At 46.1% G+C, this 22,269-nt stretch overlaps 1 protein-coding gene, 1 long non-coding RNA gene and 1 other non-coding gene across 7 annotated transcripts in view; all 3 read right to left on the minus strand.

The window, feature by feature from the left end:
• Fam81a (family with sequence similarity 81, member A) overlaps positions 1-4,356 on the minus strand; it is a 53,255-nt gene extending 48,899 nt beyond the window's left edge. Inside the window, exon 1 of one of the 4 annotated variants that reach the window (XM_030244712.1) lies at positions 3,111-3,347. The gene's annotated coding sequence lies outside the window, so the exon portion shown is untranslated. Of the gene's footprint in view, positions 1-3,110; positions 3,356-3,859 lie in introns of those variants that run through there. The other 3 variants (NM_029784.2, XM_006511551.3, XM_006511550.4) reach the window with 3 other exon arrangements.
• Positions 4,357-10,603: 6,247 nt separating this feature from the next.
• Positions 10,604-10,734, minus strand: Gm24257. The gene has a single exon (XR_003948492.1). It is a non-coding gene; the product is annotated as a small nucleolar RNA SNORA17 (small nucleolar RNA).
• A 750-nt stretch (positions 10,735-11,484) lies between these two features.
• On the minus strand, positions 11,485-22,065 carry Gm39476. 2 transcript variants are annotated; one of them, XR_870893.1, is made up of 5 exons: positions 21,957-22,065; positions 21,691-21,866; positions 13,514-13,631; positions 13,141-13,260; positions 11,485-11,684 (listed from the first exon to the last, which is right to left on the minus strand). It is a non-coding gene; the product is annotated as a predicted gene, 39476 (long non-coding RNA). The 2 variants fall into 2 exon arrangements; XR_870894.1 differs by lacking the exon at positions 21,691-21,866.
• Between the last annotated feature and the right edge of the window lie 204 nt (positions 22,066-22,269).

The following is a 22,269-nucleotide window of genomic DNA, read 5'->3' on the forward strand; positions in this document are numbered from 1 at the left end:
CTGGATAACTTGGCAGGCGAGGAGAAGAAAACACGATGAGAGTGATTTTGAGACTAGAGCCTGGAATATAAGAAGTCCAAGTCTGCACACAGTGGCTCACACCTTTGAGCTAAGCATTCTAGAGGCAGAAGCCATCAGATCTCTGGATATGAGGATACCCTGGTCTACATAGTAAGGCTCTGACTCCCCACCTCCCCGTCCCCCACACCCACCCCCCGAAAATCAACATGTCAAAACCTGTCAAGACAAAACATTGTGTTTTTCAGAGGTCACATGTGCTGATGGGAGATGTGGAGATGTAGAGCCCTGAAGATGGGCTGAGGCATTACAATGACGCGGGTGAAAGAGCTGGAGTCTTCCGTGATGGTTAAAGCCAGGCACAGTAGGTGGAAAGATTCAGTGATGTGGGAAGGTTCTTAAAGGTCAATTTTAGAGGTTGAAAGAAAATGCAGGCAGAGCCATAAGGGTCAAGGCAGAGCCATGGGGAGGGGTCAAAGGCGGAGCCACAGAGGTCAAAGCGGAGGCACTGCCAGTCCATTGAGTGGGAGAGCGGCAGCCTAAACCCAAAATCCCTAGCAAAGCTGGCAGAGCAGAGAATGAAGCCAGCTGCTCCTGAGTTCGTTGTTTATGACTTTTTCTGAGCCTCAAGTGAAGTAGTTTCCCTGCCTGAGTGAGCAACAGTCACCAGACAGGCTATTTTCTCCCCCTCCTCCCTCCTCTGTTTTTTTTCTAGACAAACAAACAAATAAACAAAAAAGAAATTAAAAAAAAAAAGTTGTGTGTGTGTCCCAGCACACACTGCCACTTAGAAGAGTCATTCTGTTCTTATACTGTGCTCAGATTCTGAACCTCTGGCTTGGGTTGTCCATCTTGGTGACAGGTGCCTTTCTCTGCTGAGCCATTTTGCTAACCTAAGCCTTGTTTTTTTGTTTGTTTGTTTGCTTGTTTTATAGAAAGGGTTTTGTTTGTTTGCTTGTTTTTGGATTTTTAAGGTCCTACAACACCCTAATGATTCCATCTTGATATTTGAGAGACTAAATAAACCCTGTCTTTTTCAAAATGTGCAGAGCAATTCTGAAGGGCCACCAGGTCTGGCAAGTACCAAACCAGGAACACAGGAATGAGGGTCTTGAGAAGACAGTATCACATTCTAAGAGTTAATACGTTGGAGGTGGCACTAAAGAATATGGGCAAGGTCATCCTGGTTCTCAGAAGAGGTGTTGTGAAGGAGGCTGTGCTCACACCCTGGCAGAGGGGAGAAGGGGGGTGGGGAGAGACAGGCTCGGAGACAGGAAATGAAAATACAGGAGTGGGCTGCAGGATACATGAGAGGAGACACGGTGGGTTAGCAGCCAGCACGGGTAGGAGAATGAGTCCTTTGCCAACGAAGGATCTAAGGTCCAGGACTTGTGGGTCTTTAAAGGGGTTGTAGGCTCACAGGCAGAATTCTTGAGCAATGAGGACTTTTGTATCTGTATGCTAATGCGATTTCTAATATGTAAACCATTAAAGATTTCTAAGCCCTCAGGTAGCTGAGCTGGCAAAAGCTTACTAACTGGAAACTTGGCTTCCCAGCTCACAGTTTTACAGAGAGAGTCAGATTTCCATGGATATCAAGAGTGTCCTTGGAACACAACGTCAGAGGCATCTCAACAGTCCAGTGATGGGAGTCATGGGGACCTGTTGTGGCCCCTTGGAGGAAAGGGAAGTTTATGGATGAAAAATGGCCTCTGTGTCATTTTTAGTTCCAGCCAGTGCTAAAATTAGAAAAAATACCACAGCCTGTAAGTCACCTCTACACACACACACACACACACACACACACACACACACACAAGCCAAGGTAGATACAATGTGCATTTCTTAATAAAGAACGTATTTACTCTCAGAAAGCTAATTCGTTAATTTTTTAATTACATTTATTCGTTTAGCTCCTGTGCCTTGTGTGGGTGTGGAGGTCAGAGAACAAGTTGTGGGGGTTGGATGATTCTCTCCTTTCACAATGTGGGTTCCAGAGATCAAACCCAGGTCCTCAAGTTTAATGGCAAAGACCTTTACCCCACCCCCACCCCCCACCGAGCCATCTTGCTAGCCCCCTAACCCCAAATCTCCAAAGAACAATGCAAATGTCTGGCCCTAGTTCTAAGTGATTCCCTCTGTAGATCCAAACCAGTTCAACATTATTTCTGTGAAATAACCTCTTAACAGCATACACAGACTTTAAGCTGAGTGCACGCATGCGCATGTCACACACACACACACACACACACACACACACACACACACACACACACAGCTTCTGCACATTGAAGAAATGACTCACTTAATTTGCCACTGCCTGCCACTACTGGGTTTTGATTTTACCTGTTCAGACACAAAGTTTCCTATCAGATCAACTACAGGAAAGAAGTATTTGGCAGCTTGGACCCTGATTGGGTTCAGGACTTAAGTGCACCGAAGGGATTTTAATCTATGCATTTTAAGGAGCCTTTCCGGACCCCAGACTGTTCCCTCCATAAAATGGTAACATTTCTTGCTACTTTGGGAGCCAGCTCATTGGAAACCCCTTGCGGAATAAATATGGTTAAGTCTTGCATCCCCAGAGGGTCCCTTCCTCAGCTCACAGTACCAGCAAAACAGCCTTGTGCTGCAACTGGAAAGAACCAGAGCCCTTCCTTTCAAAGGATGAAAACCAGAGAATCCGCGGGAGCAATGTGGCTAACCCACCCAAGGTCACTCAGCTCCAACTGTGAATGATAGACTTGCCCCTAGTCCTGGCAAACTCTGCACACCCTTGGCTCTCCTCAAACAGTCCCTCGGGGGCCTCTTCTGTCTGCTAGCTTGCAGCCCCCGCGAAGATGCAATGCCACTTGCGCTCTGCGCCTAACTTCAGCCCTGCGCGTCAGCATTCAGTTAACCCTCTCGCGTCCAGAGTGTCACGCGGGGCACACGAGGCTTCATCCCTCACCCCCTCTCCCCAGCACTATCCCATGCCTATCCATGGAGTGGTTGCTCCAAGGTCACATCGACGGTCCCTGCGGAAGCACCCGCCGCTTGAGTCTAGAGGATGCCCGGACATGTGGGGAGGGGAGACACCTCTGAAGACTCACCCGCGCGCGGATCTGGCGCGCCGAGGCTGCCCATGTCGTCGCCGGCGCTCTGGGTGCGGTGGCCGCGAGCGCGGGGCTTTGCGGGGCGAACCCGGCTGCGGGCCCGCGCTCCAATCAGCGCGCGCGCGGCCCGGCCCGGGGTTCGCGGCTCCCCCACCCTGGAAGGGCGCGAGCCGCCGCGCGCCTCCCAGAGCCTCTTCCGGGCGCGTTGCCTGGACGCGGTTGCCGTGGCAGCCCGAGCTGGAGGCTTTCCCCGCGCGCCCGCGCCCAGCCCGCCGGCGCCCCTCCTCCCACCGCGTTCCCACACTCAAAATAGCCTTTCCGCGGCGCCGCGGGTCCCCACCCAGTTCGCTGCAGGGAGTCAGCGGGCGGGGACTTGCTTACAAGAACCTCAGTCCCGTCGTAGGGCGCGTCGACTTGGAGGCAGAGGTAGGTGTAGGGAAGGATGCTTCAATGAGAGCCCAGCCTTCCAGGTCTCTATGTCATCAATCATTTTCCCGGGAATCCTAGCATCCCTTATGTACCAAGCCTGGTTCCCACAAAAATAGTTAACTGCTTTTCCCACCTCAAACTGGGGAGAAGTTAGGGGTGAGACCACAGTCCAGGAAACAGCTCCTTCCAGCGCCACACCTGCACAGGTGATGGAACCCTCCAGGCGACAAGTGTGTATGAGGGAATCACCAAGCCTCGCGCACAAGAGACAGGACCCCTGGGAAAATGCCCGTTTCTCCTCCCAGCCCTCTTCCTACCTTCTGCCTCGCTCCCAGGGAGTTCCAGCTTTGCTCTCCTTCCCATCAGTGCTGGATCCTCAGCAGGAATCACTCACAATTTTGCTTCCTCTCCGTAAGGTGGGGTTTAAGAAGAGTGGAGGATCCCACCTTTGCTCACCTCACTGCGTCTGGTTCATAGCTCTTACGTAGAGGCATGGGCTTACCCAGTGTAGGTGCTCCTGTCTGGCGGCTCTCCTCTGCCCCCAATTCAAAGGAAGCTAGGAAGAACGCAGGCTGTGCAGCCACTTGGGAAAGCTCTGGTCTTGGAATTCTCGATCCTGTAGTTATTTATGTGTCGTCTTGGGTGTTCTGTAATTAACTCGCCTGTAAAGTAATAACTCCCCAAAACACACACACACACACACACACACACACACACACACACACACACACACACACAGAGAGAGAGAGAGAGAGAGAGAGAGAGAGAGAGAGAGAGAGAGAGAAAGAGAGAGAGAGACTGCTAAGGTGAAATGGAGAAGATGAAGATGGAGAAGGCAGGGACTCTGCTCCCCTCCCGGCCATTGCAGCCTAACACATATTGATCAGATAGTTAGACGGGTATAAAAAAGACTGCTGACCAGAGGGCATGGCCTTAAGTCCTGTCTCACGGAGATCTCACCTAATAGTGTTCTTTAGTGTGTGATGGTTTATTTCTCTTTCTGTATCACTTGGTGCACAGCGTGTAAATACGGATGGGATCCAATCCCATGGCGAAAGGTTCTCTGAGAATTTCCACCATTTAAGATAAATTTGAGGGGGCGAGGAGATGGCTCAGTAGATAAGTGCTTGCCTTGCAAGTGTGAGGACCTGAATTTCATCCTCTCTGAATTTCATATATATATGTGTGTGTGTGTGCGTGTGCGTGTGCGTGTGCGTGTGTGTGTGTGTGTGTGTAGAGGGGGGAAGAGGGAGAGAGAGAGAGAGAGAGAGAGAGAGAGAGAGAGAACTCGTGTCGTGCACATATTCTCACACAGGCTCCCCACATGCACAAAATAAATAAACATGCCAGCCATGGGGATTTGGTGTTCACTTGTAATTCCAGAGCTGAGGAAGCAGAGACAGGCAGACAGATCAGGGCTCATAGGTCGTGCAGCCTTGCCTTCTTGATGAGTTCTAAGTCTGTCTTTAAAAGGTGGATCATGCCTAATGAATGATATTTGAGGCTGTCCTCTGACCTACACACACACACACACACACACACACACACACACACACACACACGCACGCACAAATGAAACATATTACTTGCCACAGTGTCTGGAAACACAGCTGTTACGATAAAGTGCCAGCTCTCCTCACAATGAGGCCAGAGTCAGGTTCCAAGGCTTTCTACCTGTTCCCATAGGCTGCCTTCTAGCGCAGGGTGTGCCTCTCACAACCAAGACAGTCAGTTCCTGTCCATTTTGTTTCCTTTTCCCTCCTTCTCCCTTCGCTCCCTCCCTATCCTGCTTCATCCTGCCACGGGCCAGGAGTCAAGGAGTCAAGGTCCTAAGAAGGGGTGGGAGTTGTCACTCTGGTGGCTGTCAAAGCATAACTTTATTACCACAAGTCCTCCTCACACTCTGGGGTAAGGCAGGGGAATACCTGGGAGGCGAGAGGGGTTTGCCGTAAGCGCACACACACCCCGACTTAATTTCTTTTTTTAAACAATCATGCTGATTAACATAAGACACCACATATTTAAAGATTCCTTTGCAAGGCCTGATGGCTCATACCTCTAAATCTAGCAGACAGTAGGTTGAGGTGGACTGGACGCCATTGTGATTTCCAGGTGAGCCTGGGTTACAGAGGGGACTCTGTCTTAAAGAAAACAAAAAAGTAAAAACAATTCACTTAATTTTTTTTTAAAAACTATGATACTAGTTCTAAAATTTCAAAAACGGTGTCAAATCAGGCCTGTGACTTCCTGCTTCTCCCCGCTCCCCCTTTTTTTCAGGCAATCTATTTTTAATCCTAATTTAAGCTCCTTACCCCTTTACACACCTGTCAGGTAAATTGCAGTCACGTACTCAATGTTCCAGAATTGTTTGTATTGTAACTCATTATAGAAAATGGCTTTTTTTCCCTTGCCTTACTTTAATTACCAAACCATGAAGTTACCACAAATTATTATATGCTAGCACAGTTTATTACTAAAAAAAAAAAAATTTTTTTTTCAAAGGAAGAAAACTTGACTTGCCTCGCCTTCCCAAAGGACTACAACTGTAAAACTAAAGATGGTTTTCATCAGTGACAGCCCAGCAGGTGAAGGCATAGACAAAATCCTGCCTCAAAAGATAGATCGATCAAGGACAACACCTAATGTCAGTCTTTAACCTCCTTGTGTCCCCACATATGGGAATACACAACTATACATATGTACCACACACACACACACACACACACACACACACACACACACAAGCACACACAAGCACACACATACAAATAAAGTAAAAAAAAGTTGAGGGCCTAGGTTTGTCAAAAGACGTGTTTGTTGGGCCTGGAGAGGTAGCTCAGTGGTTAAGAGCACTGTTTGCCCTTCCAGAGGACCCAGGTTGAATTGCCAGCTCCCACACAGCAGCTCATGGCCACCTGTAATTCCAGTCCCAGGGGATCTGATGCCCTCCTCTAGCTTTTGTGGGCATCCATGTATGGGGTGCATAGACATACATACAAGGTAAAACACCCATCCAAATAAAAAGAATAAAATGTTCAAAAATATTTTTTAAAAATGGTATTTGTAAGAATGTAAAGTAGGGCTGGCAAGAAGGCTCAGCGGCTAAGAGCACTGACTGCTCTTTCAGAGGTCCTGAGTTCAAATCCCAGCAACCACATGGTGGTTCACAACCACCCTTAATGAGATCTGATGCCCTCTTTTGGTGTGTCTGAAGTCAGCTACAGTGTACTTATGTATAATAATAAATAAATCTTTGGAAGAAAAAAAATGTAAAGTAGATGAGCCAAAACCAACGGGATGAGTTCAAGATGAATATATAGAGTTGTTACTAGTCTGCTCCTGGCCTATCCAAACAGTGTAACCCCTGAGGTATCCAGGTCTGTAGGATGTGTCACAAGCTACTTATTCCTAATAACACGGAGCCGAACAATCCTCCTCTTAGGAGCGGTCACACGTGGGAACAAAGCAAAAAAACTTTCCCATAGAGGAACAGTGAGGAAAAGCCAGTGATGTGGGGGTTGGGACCATGTCAGAGAGGGCAAAGACAAAAGGTCCACAGGTGACCTTCATGAGTAGTTGGCAGGTGAGTTAAGCAAGACCAGGTGGCAGAGAAATGCAAGGAAGACGGGTCACTTTTTCCTGTGGTTTTCTGAGACAGTGTCTCATTATGTAAACCAGGTGTGCTGGTTGGATTTTTGCCAACTTGACAAAAGCTAGAGTCATCTAGGAAGAAGGAATGCCAGTTCAGGGTTTGTCTCCATTAGACAAGTCCGTGGGGCATTTTCCTGATTGATGATTGATATGGGAGGGCCCAGCCCACCGTGGGCGGTGTCTCCCCTTAAGCAAGCATTCCTGAATTATCTAAGGTAGGTAGTGAGAAAGCTCTGGGGAACAAGCCAGTGAGCAGCATTCCCCCAGGGTCTCTGTATCCGTTCCTGCCTCCAGTTTCCTGCCTGGAGTTCCTGCCTTGATTTCCCTTCACAATGGGCTACAACTATAAGCTGAACTAAATCCTTTCTTCCTCAAGTTGCTTTTGGTCCTGGTGTTTATCACAGCAGCAGAAAACAAACTAAGACACCAGGCTTGCCTAGAATTCCTGATCTTCCTCCTTAACTTTGGATTCTTGAGGTTACATGTACATACCAACATACTTGGTCTGTGTTGATTTTTTTTTCTTCTGAGTCCTGTATTTATTCTTTAACAATTTCATAAATGTATACAATGTCTCTTATCTTGTCCATCCAGACTCCCCTTCAATCCCAACATGTGCCCTTTCAACCTTCATGTCCTCTCCTAGTTTTGTTTTTTTTTTTTTTTTTGGTCTTTTCTATTTAAAAAAAAAATGTTTCTATGTATATTGCCTGCATCTCTGTATGTGCACCTCATGCATGCTTGGTGCCTGAAGAGGTCAGAAAAATGAGCCTTGTCACCTTGGGCTGGATTTAGAGATGGTTGTGAATCACCATGTGGGTGCTGGGACTCAAACCTGGGTCTCTAGAAGAGTGGCCATTGTCCTTAACTGCTGGGCCATCTCTCCAGCCCCTTGTTTTGTTTTAAAACCCACTGCATTCAGTTAGTGCTATCTGTTGCACTAATTAGACCATCAAATGACCACTTCGTCTTGTGCAGATGACCTTAGGTTCTGTGGGTTTGTGGGTGCCTACCCATGTCAAGTACAGAAGTCTGCATTTCACAGCACCGCCCCTCTGCCCCCACCCCACCCATTCTGCCATTCTTACATTCTTTGTGCCTCTCTTCTGCAATGTTCCCTGAACCTACTGGTCACTAGAGAGTCACCACAGTGTCAGTAAGGGCGGAAAGACTTCAGGAGGAGCTCTCTACAGCCTAGTAAAAATTCCCGGCTTCTTCGCTACCGTGAATACACGATCACAGTGAAGGAACAGAAAGCACAGTGCGTCGTTCATGCTGACTGACAATCAACACGCCATCCTTAGTTTCATCAGCACGGTTTCCCTTGTAAAATATTCTATCATGGCTGAGGAGATGGCTCAGTAGGTGAAGGCAGAATCTTGGGACCAACACAGTGGAAGGAAAGATCCGATTTCCTCAGCTTGTCTGTGACCTCCACACACTCTTGAGTGCACACACACAAAACAAACAAACAAAATGTAAAAATAATAATTTAATTAATTAAATAAAAAATGAAATACTCCAGCAGTTATGAAACACTTGAGTACCCTACCCTCACCCCCAGCAAAGGGGGAATTCAAACTGTGGGACATTATTTTCTTAAAAACTTGGCACAACTAATTAACACATATTAAATAACATATGCATTATTTATGTTATGAAATATTTTTGATAGTAATTACAACTCAAAGGACATTCTTTTTTTCCTCTTTTACATGTAAACATAGTAGATATTTATATATCTGAATATACTATAATTGACTAGTTGTTTTGCTAGTAATTACTCTTCATGTCTAAGCTAATTCACAATTATGGTTTTTATATACATAATATAGTGTTAATTGCTGTCTCGCCATCTCAGAAGTATTTTTTTTAACTTTTTGTTGGTTCTTTGTGAATTTCACATCATGTAGCCCAATCTCATCCATTTCCCCCCCCCATACCCACCCTCCACCCTTGCAACCTCAACCCCCAACAGAGGGGGCAAATATCTGGTTGTGGAAGCTGTGGTGTGTCACAGTGTGCCCCACAGTGTATCCTTTTGTGGTATACATTTTGCTTGCAAATGTTCACTGCAATGGCTCACTGGTCTGGTTCAAGGTCTCTGGCTTCAGCTACTCTGTCGATACTGAAACCTCACTGGGACTCCTCTCAGGTATCCTGTTGTTGCCCTGCATCATGGAGATCCTGCAGCGTTGGATCTGTAGGACAGGCCCCTTCATGCATTCCAGCAGTTCATCAATGGAGTAAATGTTGGCCTGGGCCAATTCAAAGCCCTGGATCTGGGTCTGCATGGTATCTGAGCTGGTCAGCCCACCAGCTCTCCCACTCTCATGACCTGAGGGTTGGCTCATCAACAACGCCCCACCCCCCACCCCCAACCAGAGCCACCTCTACCCTGTTGCCCAGCAGAGGTGCAAAGTCCATTCTCCCAAATGCTGCAGCAGGTGAGGGGCAGAGCCAGCTCTCCTGCTGTCATGAACCCGGGGCCAGTTCTCCTGCCTGCCAAAGGTGTAAGGGGAGAGGAAAGTATCTTTCCCTCATCCATGCCGCCACAGGGAAGACTAATGGCAAGGGCAACCAACTCTCCCATGCTCATATCAGCTGCCTTACCCACAACTCCCAAGTGTGTGTGTGTGTGTGTGTGTGTGTGTGTGTGTGTGTGTGTGTGCAGGGGGAAGGGAATGCTCTCCCAAGTGCTGCAGCTGGCTATGAATGCCATCAGCTCTTCTGCTCTCACACCCCAAGATGCCCAGGCCAGGGGTGGGGCCAGTTCTGCACAGCCTTCAGACATCAATATGTCCCCTGGTGGCACCCCAGGCCACAGACTTTTGCCTTTGGTGGTAACAGATTGCTGCTGCTGCAGAGTCACAGACCCAGATGCGACCCCCCGTAGCAGCACAGACCAGGACCCCACCATGGTCCTGGGTGGCATCATTGGGCTGTTCCTTAACTACCCTTATGTCTACATTTCTGCCTCGCTCGTTGTGTTTCCTCCTTCTGTTTCTCTTTCTCTTACATTTCTCCACCACTTACTTGTTCCTCTTAGTGGTGCCCAGAGTTTCTGAGTGTGTGGGGTCATCTCAGGAGTGATCTCAGGGGTGTTATGCCCTTGTCTGTGCATTCTCGCACTGGGCAGGGGTCATCTTAGGCATGCTCTGCTGCCACACACACCCCTGCCCTCCAGGCCTGCTCAGCACCAGACTGGTGGGCATCTTAGGCTTGGGCTCGCTCCTCACCCAGGTCCACCTAGTGGTTCCATTAGAGGGTTGTCTGTCTCAGGTTCACTCCCACTTGGAGCCCACAATCCCGGGTGGGTTTTTTCTAGTCCCAGGCTCACTTCCTGCCCTGGGAACCCATCTAGGCCTGGTGCTGGAGTGGTGGTCATCTCAGGCTCTCTTTTTTTAGGGAGTGTTAGGCTACTGCTCATTCAGATGTTCCCAGGTCAGGACACTGAGTGTAGACATGGCCTTTCCCTCTCTACCACCTACTGACACACATGCGACACAGTAGCCACACCTGCAATGCCTCTAGGGACAGGGGAGCTTTTATTTGTTAGCTAGCTAGCTAGCTAGTTAGTTGGTTGGTTGGTCGGTTTGTTAAGCATAACTAAGCACAGCCAGGAAAAAAAAAAGCACAAAATACTGAGAAAGTCCTTCTTTGGGGTATTTATGTCTTAACTTATGTAATTGCTGGTGTAAAGAGGGCAAATTCAGCCTCGGGTGTGTTTAAATAACTCACAACTGAGATTTAAGATAGCATAATATGGCTTGCTGCAGAGATAGAGATTTTCCCCCTAAAGAGTTTGTGGCCAGAAATTCTAAAATAAGTTCCCAATGAAATGCATTCATCCTAAACTCAGTCACCCAGCCAGAGAGCACAGGAGAAAACCCACTGCACATCCATTCTGGAAACGCTTCTCTTCTTTCATCCAACAGTTTTCAGAAAACAAGCATCTTGAGCCTGGCGAGGTGGCACACACCTGTAAGCCCAACTCGGAGGCAGAGGCAGGTGGGGATCTGAGTTCGAGGCCAGCCTGGTCTACAGAGTGAGTTTCAGGACAGCCAGGGCTAGCTACATAAAGAAACCCTGTCTTGAAGAAGGAAGGAAGGAAGGAAGGAAGGAAGGAAGAAAACACCACCACCAAAAAGTACCTGATGGATAGCCCCAACTTCCAACCGTCTGTCCAGCCCAGTGTTGTATTCTTAGGCAGGTCATGACACACAATAAACAATGAGGTCCCACAGCATCTGTCAATCTTTTTTTTTTTTTTTTTTTTTTTTTTTGCTAAGGCATGTGTCACTGAACGTCGATCTTCATAGGTGGGAGAACTGGAAGGTAATGTTTACTTTTGTTCAAGAACAAAACGGAATGATGAGCGTGGGATGTAGCTTAGTCGGTAGAGGGCTTCCTAACACGCATGAAGCTGGAGGCTCCATCCACAGCATGGCGTAAGCGGAGCTTAGTGGCTCTCACCTGTCATCCTGGCACCTGGGAAATAGAGGCACCGGGATCAGAAATCTTAACAGGGCTAGCTCGGTGTAGAACTCAATAGTAGAACATATGCCTAATGTGTGAAAGGCCATGGGTACATCTCCAGCAATAAATAAACTCATAGATAGAAGGATGATGGAAAAATAAATGGATAGATAGATAGATAGATAGATGATAGATAGACAGACAAATGACCACTAGATGATAGATGATACACAGACTGTCCTGGCTAGTTTATGTCAATTTGACACAGCTGAAGTCACCTGAAAGGAAGGAACCTCAATTGAGAAAACGCCTCCATAAGATTGGGCTGTAGGTAAGGGTATTTCTTTAATTAGTGATTGGTGTGGGAGGGCCTCATCTGTTGTGGGTGGGCCACGCCTGAGCTGGTGGTCCTACTTGCTATAAGAAAGCTGGGTGAACAAGCCAGTAAGCAGCACTCCTCCCTGGCCTCTGTGTCAGCTGCTGCCCCCAGGCTCTTGCTGTGCTTGAATTTTTGCTCTGACTTCCTTCAATAAAGAACTGTGCTGTGGATGCGTAGGACAATGCATTTCCTCCCCACGCTGCTCTTGGTTCTGGTGTTTCATTATGGCAATAGAAATCCAAAGACACACAGATAAATAAACGGATTACATTAGATTCGATTATCAAAACAGACAATACAAGTTGGTCACGGTGACACAAGCCTGTCATTCTGGCACTTAGGAAGACGAGCAGTTCAAGGTCAGCTTTAGATTCGTGGTGAGTTCAAGACCTGCCTGGCACTCAGGAGAATCTTTCTCTCAAAAGAAAATAAGGCAATCTAGATCTTGCACTTAAAATAAAATTAATAGTATAGCGTTGCTCTTAGAAACATAACTTTGTGTTACAATTGCCTTGGTTTCCCCTTCAACACTTGGCTACTCTGAACCGGTCTTCAAGAGCCCATCTAGGTGCCCTAGGTGGTGCAATTACTGTAGGCCTTCCCATGAGGTGCCTGACCCTGCACTTCATACAGAAAGCTGTGGTCACTGTGAATTCAGGAAATAGCTTTTTTTCTTCTCCTTGGAAGCATAAATACACAGATGACATTTTCTTCTTTGCCCCAAGGGAACTCATGCTGTGAAGGTGTCATAAGCTATCTGTCTGTCTGTCTGTCTGTCTGTGCTTCCTTCAGTGAGTTAGTTAGCATCCCTTCGACTCTGACTCCCCATCTTCAAACACAGGATAATGTGGTACTGTCCTCCAAGGGCCGTACTGGAAATTAGAGGCAGTGATTCACAAACTCCTTTACTTATCAGGTCCAATGTAGGAATTTTATTATGATCATTTTCTCCCATGCCCTTGTTAGCTTAGTGACTAGTAACAAATACTCAACAATTACGTCCATCGTATGCAGACAGAATTTGGCTGTGAGTCTGCCTGGCTCTTTATTACTGAGGCACTTGCCTTCCCACCTACTGTCAGCCATCACCTCTTTCCCTTGTGTGTGGATGACTGTCAATGTCCTCATCAGACGTATCCCGCTCTTCGTGCCCTGTATCACTTTTTGGCTGTCTCTTCCAAAGCTGCTCTTCTCAAGAACGAGTCCTGACTTTAAAAACAAAACAAAACAAAACAAAGCAAAAACTTCAGTCCTTCCTGCCCCACCCACATGATTCAGTTGAATTAAATACCTAACAAGGCCCTTAAAGGGGAAGGGGGAGCTGGACATGCTGGCACACACCTGTAACCCCAGTAGGGAGGTTAGGGGGAAATATTGCTGCTTTGTTGCCAGTTTAAGGCTGGCCTGGGCTACACAGCAAGGCCATATCCCCCAAAAGGGGATATTGGGGTCGAATGCTTACCTAGCACACATGAAGCCTTGGGTTCATCTTCCCCACTGCATAAATTGTATTCCTCTAGCCCCAGCATTTAGACAGTGGAGGCAGAAGGTTCCGAAGCTCATAGACACTTCCAGGTCACCTAGAATATATGAGATTATGAGATTCTGATTCCAACAGTAGGAGTGGAAATCTAGCATCCGCAAGGCCTTGAGTTCAATCCCCTGCACTGCTGTTTATGCATTTGGTGCTGATGACAAGGTAAATGGGTTAGCATCACTGTCCCGTCATCTCTGTGACCACCACCAGCTAGCATCATCCTTCCCCAGGAGGTTTCTCCGAGGATGTGTGAGACCAGATGGGTTATGGAGTCCATCGATCTCCACAATTATTTTCAGTTGCCTTTCCATGCTTTTGGGTGTTTGGCTGGCACTCGTGATCACCAGGACAAAATACCCAGCTTCCCTGTGTCCCCAGATGGCAGAGGCTTTGCCCCTTGAGGTCCTGCCTACCTTTTCCTCAGCGAGTGGGCCTCCTCCTGATGGAACCTCTGCCCAGATCACTTGGCTGCTTAGCTTTCCCTGACTTAATTCTTCCTCTCAAATCCAACCAGAAGATAAAAGCTTAATTAAACCTGAGTCAACTGCTTTACTCTGTTCAGAAGACAGAATTTGATGATTCTCGTCCTTAAAAGTCAAGCCATTCTTGGAGGAAGGTCTCAGTGACACGTACAAAATTATTGCCAATTCACTGTAAGTTTGCAATCCGAACCTCTGCTTAAACAAGCTTGCAGTTTCTTACCTCAAACAAAATCAAAATCCTTAAACAAAAAGAATTTCAAGGCAATGTCTTGCTCTGAAACCCAGGCTGCCCTCCAATCTTCAGGAGGCTTGTGCTAGATCCACGAGTGCTGGGATTATAGGTGTTTGCCACCATACCCAGATTTCAAAATCTAACACTCTGCTCTCTAAACTCACCTAGTAAGCCATGTGTGGGGAGACACTCCTGTAATCTCAGTACCTGGCAATTAGAGGCAAGAGAATCAGGAGTTAAGTCATCCTTGGTTTCGTAATGAATTTGAAGTCAGCTTGAGTTACATCAAAGAAACAAGGGCTGGAGAGATGGTTCAGCTGTTAGGAGCACTGACTGACTGACTGCTCTTCCTCGAGGTCCTGAGTTCAATTCCCAGCAACCACATGGTGGCTCACAGCCATCTGTCATGGGATCCAGTGCCCTCTTCTGGGGTGTCTGAAGACAGCAACAGTGTACTCACATACATAAAATAAATAAAATCTGAAAATAGACAAACAAATGAATAAATTGAAAACAAGAGGTGCTAGATAAGTTTATTCATTCACTCATCTGCTTGATTCTGGTATTCCTTACTTCATTCTCTTTAAACTCCTGCTTACACAAACGCCTTCTTACTCAAATACATCAAGACCTTTCTTTCCCCTGACCAATCAACCATTCTGCCTCAAATTCCATTCCTTTTGGGTGGAGATTACCACACAGTTCATCATCTGGATGATAGATGGGAACCAAACACCTTGTGGGGAAGTGCTCCCTAACCAGCCTTTCTTAACCATCACCATGACCCACACTGATTGCCGCCATGCACCTTAATCACTGTCTGACATAGCCTTGCACGCTGCATGTGATGCTCCGTCTTAGGATGGAATCTCAACCCCGGCATGGTGGTGTGTACCTGAAACCCAGCACTCAGGCGGGAGGGGCTTGGGGGGCATAATCAGGAATTCAAGATTCTCCCTGCTTACACAGTGAGTTTGAGGCCCTGGGCTATAAGAGACACCATCTCAAACAAACAAACAGCAGCAACAGCAACAACCAAAAAAAGGTGGAGGAATGGAGAAGAGGGTTGGTTGGAAAGATGGCTCACAGAGTAAAGACATTCACCACCAAGTCTGATGACAAACTGAGGTCACGTCCTAGAACCTACATAGTAGGAGAGAACCGAGTCTCACAATGCTGTAGCTTGAGTTCTCTCTCTCTCTCTCTCTCTCTCTCTCTCTCTCTCTCTCTCTCTTTCTCTCTCTCTCTCTTTCTCTCTTTGCCTCCCTTTCTCCGTCTTTGTCTCTCTGTCTCCTTCCATCTCTGTCTCTCTGTCTCTGCCTCTGCCTCTCGGTCTCCCTCCTTCTCTGTCTCTTTCTCTTTCTAACACACACACACACACACACACACACACACACACACACACAAAATCAGTCAGTCACAGATGCAATTAAAAATATTGTGTTGAGGGCTACAGAAATGGCTCAGTGATTAAGAGCACTTCCTGCTCTTGTAGAGGACCAGGGTTTGGATATCACCACCCATGTAGGGAGGCTCCCAACCACCTGAAACACTGACCCCTGGGGAAAGGATGCTTTCTTCTGGCCTCCTCTGGCAACTGCACTCATGTACATGTATCTCCTCTGCCCACCAGATGCACATGCACACATGTGATTTTAAAACATCATCATAGTGGGGGAAGTGGTGGCACACGCCTTTAATCCCAGCACTTGGGAGGCAAAAGCAAGCAGATTTCTGAGTTCGAGGCCAGCCTGGTCTATAGAGTGAGTTCCAGGAAAGCCAGGGCTATGCAGAGAAACACTGTCTCAAAAAAAAACAAAAAAAACAAAACAACAAAAAAAAACCAAAAAAAAAACTAACTAAATAAATACAAAAACAAAACAAAAATATCATTGTAATAATTTTTTTAAAGCCTTCCCTTCACCTACCCCACCCGAGGTAATCTCCACAGGAAAGGCTGCAGACTGACTACTGTGCCCCTCCTACCTAAGGAGGAGACTGAGTCCCACATGGACTAGAAGGCCAACTTGAGATCGCCGAGTTGGAAGGTCAAGAGTTTGAAGGTTTGAACCTCAGCCTTCAACTGAGAATTCTAAAATCCATTGCATAATAAGCTATGCAATGCACTTTAGCAGATAATTATTTTAATTATCTGAAATTATGGAAAAAGAAAAGCAGTCTTTAGTACTTTCAAATGATTGTAAATAGCTAACTAGAGTGAAATTATTTGTCTTTCTTTCTGCATTAAACTGATTGTTCCGCAGACAAAGAGGAAAAAAAAAGTTTAACTGAATGCTCTTTGTATCTGAGGAATTATTTTTGTATTAATAAAATAGGTTTTTACCTTAACTCTTCCATTTTTAATGAACTAAAGATGACATTAAAGCCATATCCTCGTTCTTTGACAGGAAGTTGTTAAAACGTATTTGGAGCACTTTGTAGTCGATGAGCTTATGTACTTTTGACCCAAATTAGCTTTTAAATGAGTGTCTTAAGTCCTCTTTAACAAGTGTTTCCTAGAGTCACCTTCAAGGGGAAGTGTGGTCAATGACCCGTGCATTCAGAGTAAGCTGGGGACAGAGATGCAGAAAGTGTGCCCAAAGAAAAAAACAGTGATAGCTCTTAAATTAATTACAGGAATCTCAAATACTAACGCATGTTCTTCTAAAAGGCTCTGTGGTTTTCCCTGCCCCTCATTACTCCAGATCTCGTTTCTTCCCATTTTTCTTGCATCAAAGAAGTACATGTACTGAATGATAACGCCAGGCCTGCTGGTACAGATGATTCTCGGTCTCTCTCATGATTACACAGCCCTTTGAGCCTACTACTTAGAGAAGAGGAGCTATGAGTTTCACTGGCTACAAGGCTCGAGCTGCCTTCTGCAGCACAGACTTCTCTTCCCTCAGCTTTCTCAGGATTGTGACGGATGATTTTTAATTAGACCAATCATCAGCAATGTTTTTATATCCTAACTATTGTTCACAGCTGAGTCGAGTATGATAGCCTATCTTTCTTCTTCTTCTTCTTCTTCTTCTTCTTCTTCTTCTTCTTCTTCTTCTTCTTCTTCTTCTTCTTCTTCTTCTTCCTTCTCCTCCTCCTCCTCCACCTCCTCTTCCTCCTCCTCTTCCTCCTCCTTCTCCTCCTCCTCCTTCTTCCCCTTGGCATTAAAAATTGCTCTGGGGCTAGGTAGATGGCTCAGTCAGTAAATCACTTGTTTCCAAAGCATAAAGACTTAAGTTTGTATCTCTAGAACCCACATAGAAAGCTGAGCATAGTGGCGTGTGTTTGGAATCCAATGATAGCAAGACAGGAGATGGAGACCCTTGACAGGTTAGGGTGGGATCCGGAAAGCTCACTGGCCAGCTAGCGGAACCTAGCTGGCATAAGCTCCAGGCCTATAAGAGAACCTGTCTTAAACAAAAGACAGAGGGCAACCTAATCAACAGAACCCCTCACAGACATGCCCAGGGGGTAGGTAAGTAGTTCCTCACAGATGTACCTGGAGACTGGTCTGGAGTTCCAGCGCCAGTCAGGTTGACAACATTAACTATCCCAGCAATACTTTATGTATAAGGTTTTAATTTGTTGTTACAATGACAAACACCCCATATAAGGGACCCAAGGGTGGAAAGGACTTCTTTGGCTTCTGACTTCCAATTCACAGTCATCACCGCAGACAGTCAGGATGGGAACTCAACCATGAGCTTGGAGCAGAAATCCCGGAGGAGCACATGGCTGGCTCACTAACAGGGTCGTGCTCACGGTAGAATGCGTGGTTTACATGGCTGTGGACCTGGGTTCAGTCTCTAGCACTAACTGGGGAAAGGAAAGAAAGGAAAAGAAAAGAAGAAAAAATATCAAACCAGAAAAATATTGAAAGGAAGGAGCAAGCCTAGATACCTGGATACTAGTTGAAAGAACACCATATATTGTGTGCTGATGAAGGCAGAGTACGTGGTACTTACCTATAATCCCAGCACTCCAGAGGCTGAGACAAGAGGGTCACAAGATGAAGAACACAGTAAGTTCCAGGCAGGCCTGAGCTATACTGTAAGTCTTAAGTTCTCTGTCTTTCTCTGTCTCCTCGGTCTCTCTGTCTCTGTTTCCGCTGTCTCCTCTCTTTCTGTCTCTCTTTCTGTCTCTCTTTCTCTTTGTCTCTCTCTGTGTCTTTCTCTCTAAATAGATATAAATAAAATGTAATAATTTAAAAATATGTATTGTTTTGGAATCACATAGAAATGTAAACATATTAAATGTCACAAAACTGATGTGAATCTCATTTAGAAAAAAAACATAATAATAAGAATTTATTGAATGGGATTGGAGAGATGGCTCATAGGTTAAGAGCAGTGGCTGATCTTCCAGAGGTCCTGAGTTCAATTCCACATGGATGCTCACAACCATCTATCATGAGATCTGACACCCTCTTCTGGTATGCAGGCAGAACACTGAACATAATAAATAAGTAAATCTTTAATTTTTTTAAGGAATGCACTGCATAGTTTTTATGTGCCAGGCACAGATTGTGTGTATCTGCCACACTTTCCTTATGAAGACTTGTCACATTGAGCTTGCTTTTTCCTTTCTGGTCAGTAGCATCAAGATGGATGATAGATAGATAGATAGATAGATAGATAGATAGATAGATAGATCGATAGATAGATAGATGATAGATTTGATGGTTTAAAGAAAATCTGATTTCTGCCCAGCAAGCCTCTGACCCCAGGTAGACCTTACCAGAATAGGTCAAGGAGCAGGGGGCACAGCCATCCTTGCCTTCATACAACAGAATTTTCTAGAAGATGTCCTATTTGCCCAGCCATTGTTTTCCCCATGCCTCCTGGTAATAAACTTGGTTTTGTTCCCCCCCCCCCCCCAAAAAACTGATTTCATAAGTTATAGTTTAATGACCTCAAGTTGACTCAGGAATGGTGATACATGTCTGTAATCCCAGCATCCAGATGTATGGGTAGGAGGAATTAGAGTTCTAGGCCAGCCTGGGCTACACAAAGCCCAAAACAAAACAGCTTTGGCAGGACCAAAGACTCTAGGTTTAGGTCAAATATGATACAGGTAGACAGGCATCAGGGTCAAAATCCCAGTTACAATCAAGGATTTAGACTTCCAATTCAGAATAAAAAGTAACTCAGGAGGTGTTCTACAGAGGAAGCAAGCCGGGGAGCAACATGAAGCAGCATGGGTAGCGCTCCCAGCCTGCTTTTCTAATCAACATGGCCTTCCCTAGCTTGCCCTGCCAAGTCTACAGAATGCAATGGCTAATGCCCATTCATATGCACACTAATGTCTGATAAGCACTGGTCTGGAGAACAAGGGACACTGGAACAGGACAGAGCTCAGCCTTTGAGAGCCTTGGTTTTGAGGGTGTGACACTGCCCTCCTGCAACCTCAGCAGCTTGAGAGGCTAACCCTGGAGCAGTGTTTGAGCCCACGGGTTGGCTGTAGAGCAGGCTAAGTGACATAGCAAGAGCCTATCCCCAGCTAGATGAACAGGTACCTCTTCGTGGGAAACAATGGTTCGAATTTAGAAGTCCTGGTCCTTAGACCCATGGGAAAGTATCTAGAATTTTGTGTCATAGAAAAAAGTCAGTTTACCATGCTATTTAAAATGTATAAGAAATTAGCCATTTTACTTTACAATAAGCCATATAATGCACTGGGAAGAAATGGGATAAAAATGTAGAAACAAAAGGGAAGATTCAGGGCTGGAGAGATTGCTCTTGCTGAGGACCTGGGTTAAGTTCCCAGCATCCATGTTTGATGGCTCACAACCATCTGTAACTGCAGTTCTCTGTGGATCCGATACTGTCTTCTAGCCTCCATTATCCACCACTTCTTTTTTTTTCTTTTTCAAGACAGGGTTTCTCTCTGTAGCTCTGGCTATCCTGGAACTTACTCTGTAGACCAGGCTGGCCTCGAACTTGGCCACCACTTCTTATACATGCACATACCTGAAAATATAATATAAAAATCTAGAAAGTGAAAAAAAACCATGTCTATAAAATTCTTTCTAGGTTCTTATTCCGTATGCAGTATGTTGTAATTGCTATTGGGCATAAAATGGGTTTGTTTGGTTTTTGCATTAAACTCATCTGTCCTTACTTAAGAGAGCCTCTAGAATAATCACTTGCTATTTAGCTTGCTTTGCCTAAGAGAGTTAAGAGTTGTTTAATTTCATAGACAATGGAGTTAATTCACACATCAGCAGGAGGGAGGACAGAGCGCAATAAACCCAAGAAAGGCTGTCTCCCACCTACATGGGGTCACCATGGCTGCTTCAGCTAAAATTTCGTCCTTGTTACAAACACTTAGGAGGGCATCATAGGAATCACCAATCAGCATAAAATCTGCAGGTAAGCAACGCTTTCCTGCTTGTACTGCCTCTTGCATCTCAATTTCCCAGCAGGAACATGTTTGCCCTGCTTCTTAGTGGGTAGTCCCTAAGGAACGAGTCTCCATTTTTATCCTGCAATGGATTCTCTAGACCAGCAATTTCAGGGAAGCTACGAATCAATCAAGAAAACACAAAGAGCTTCCTCTGAACCTGGCTCAGAGGAAGGAGGGATAAAATAAACGGAGACTATGTTTAAGTGGCATGGTCCCTACCTTGGAGTAGGTTATTTCCCTTGGCAGAGATTTGTTTCTTTGATTGTATATTATCTGTTGTTTTGAAGGTTATTTTTATGTTTTAATTATGTGCATATGTATGCACACATGTATTCAGGTGACCAAGGAGCCTAGAAGAGGGCACCAGATCCCCTGGAGCTAGAGATACAGGTGGGTACTGGCAACTGACCTTTTGTCCTCTGAAAGCAGCCAGTGCCAGTGAGGCCTGAGCTGGCTCTCACCCCCCATTGTTTCTAAAAGACACAAAACCAAGAAACCACAGGATACCAATGAAAGAACAGTGAAGTAGTAGATTACACGGTCCACACTTTGAGATCTGGAAAAGATCAGGAAAGAACCTGTGTGTTCTTCCCATAGAGAGGGGTGCGGTGGGGGTGCGATGGAGAATGGATCAGTTAGTAAAGTGCCTGCCACTTCATAGCAAGAACCTGCTTCAGTCTTTAGCACCCAGGTAGAAAGCTGAGTGTGGTGATAAGAGCTTGAGATCTCAGCACGGAGGACACCGGAAGAAGACGGCAGAGGCTTCCTGCCTAGCCAGCCTAGTCTAATCTATAAGCCCTAGGTCCCAGGGAGGGATCCTGCCTCAAAAAAATACAGTGGATAATAATGATCTCTGAGATTGGTCTCTAACCTCCACACACATATTCACATATACCCCCTCCCATGCGCATGCTCACACGCCCACAAAGCATGGTGCCCAGCTCATATGATGCTAGGTTTCTAACTCAGGGTTTCGTGCATACCAGGTAAATGCTCCACCAACTGAGCTGCATCCCAGGCCCCTCAAGGCTGATTTCCAACTGTCATTGTTTACGGTTGGCGTATCCATGAGCACAGTCTTCGAGGGACCACATGGCTGGCCACGGCTGACCTCTACGTACTTAAAGTGTGACATTTACACCATGATGCTCACCGAAATCTGAAGATGAGAAGTCAGTCAGCCTGGCGACTATCTTTGAGGTAAAGCAGAGTGAACCTTGGGGGGTGGGGTGGGGGAGCTAATACTGACCTTAGAGTAATTTGATCCTTAAGAATTCAAGGAGACAACATTAGAAACTCAAGCAAATACAATCGGGAATGACGGGCGGTGGGGCAGGGCGTCTCTAACTGACTCAGCATCCGGACTTGAGCAGGACTGAATCAGAACACTGGGGCTGGCGGGCGCAGCCAGGATAGTCAGTGCACATCCATCTGGATATTTCAGAAGCTGAATTCACTTTCTATCTATAGCATCCCTCCGTTTGGTTTTCCTTTTTAACATTTATTTCCCAAGATGCTTGCAGAGAAACCTCAGAAGTGCGGTAACTCTCTCTTACCATGCC

The sequence above is a fragment of the Mus musculus genome, chromosome 9 (genome assembly GCF_000001635.26).
Source record: "Mus musculus strain C57BL/6J chromosome 9, GRCm38.p6 C57BL/6J".
NCBI lineage: Eukaryota > Metazoa > Chordata > Mammalia > Rodentia > Muridae > Mus > Mus musculus.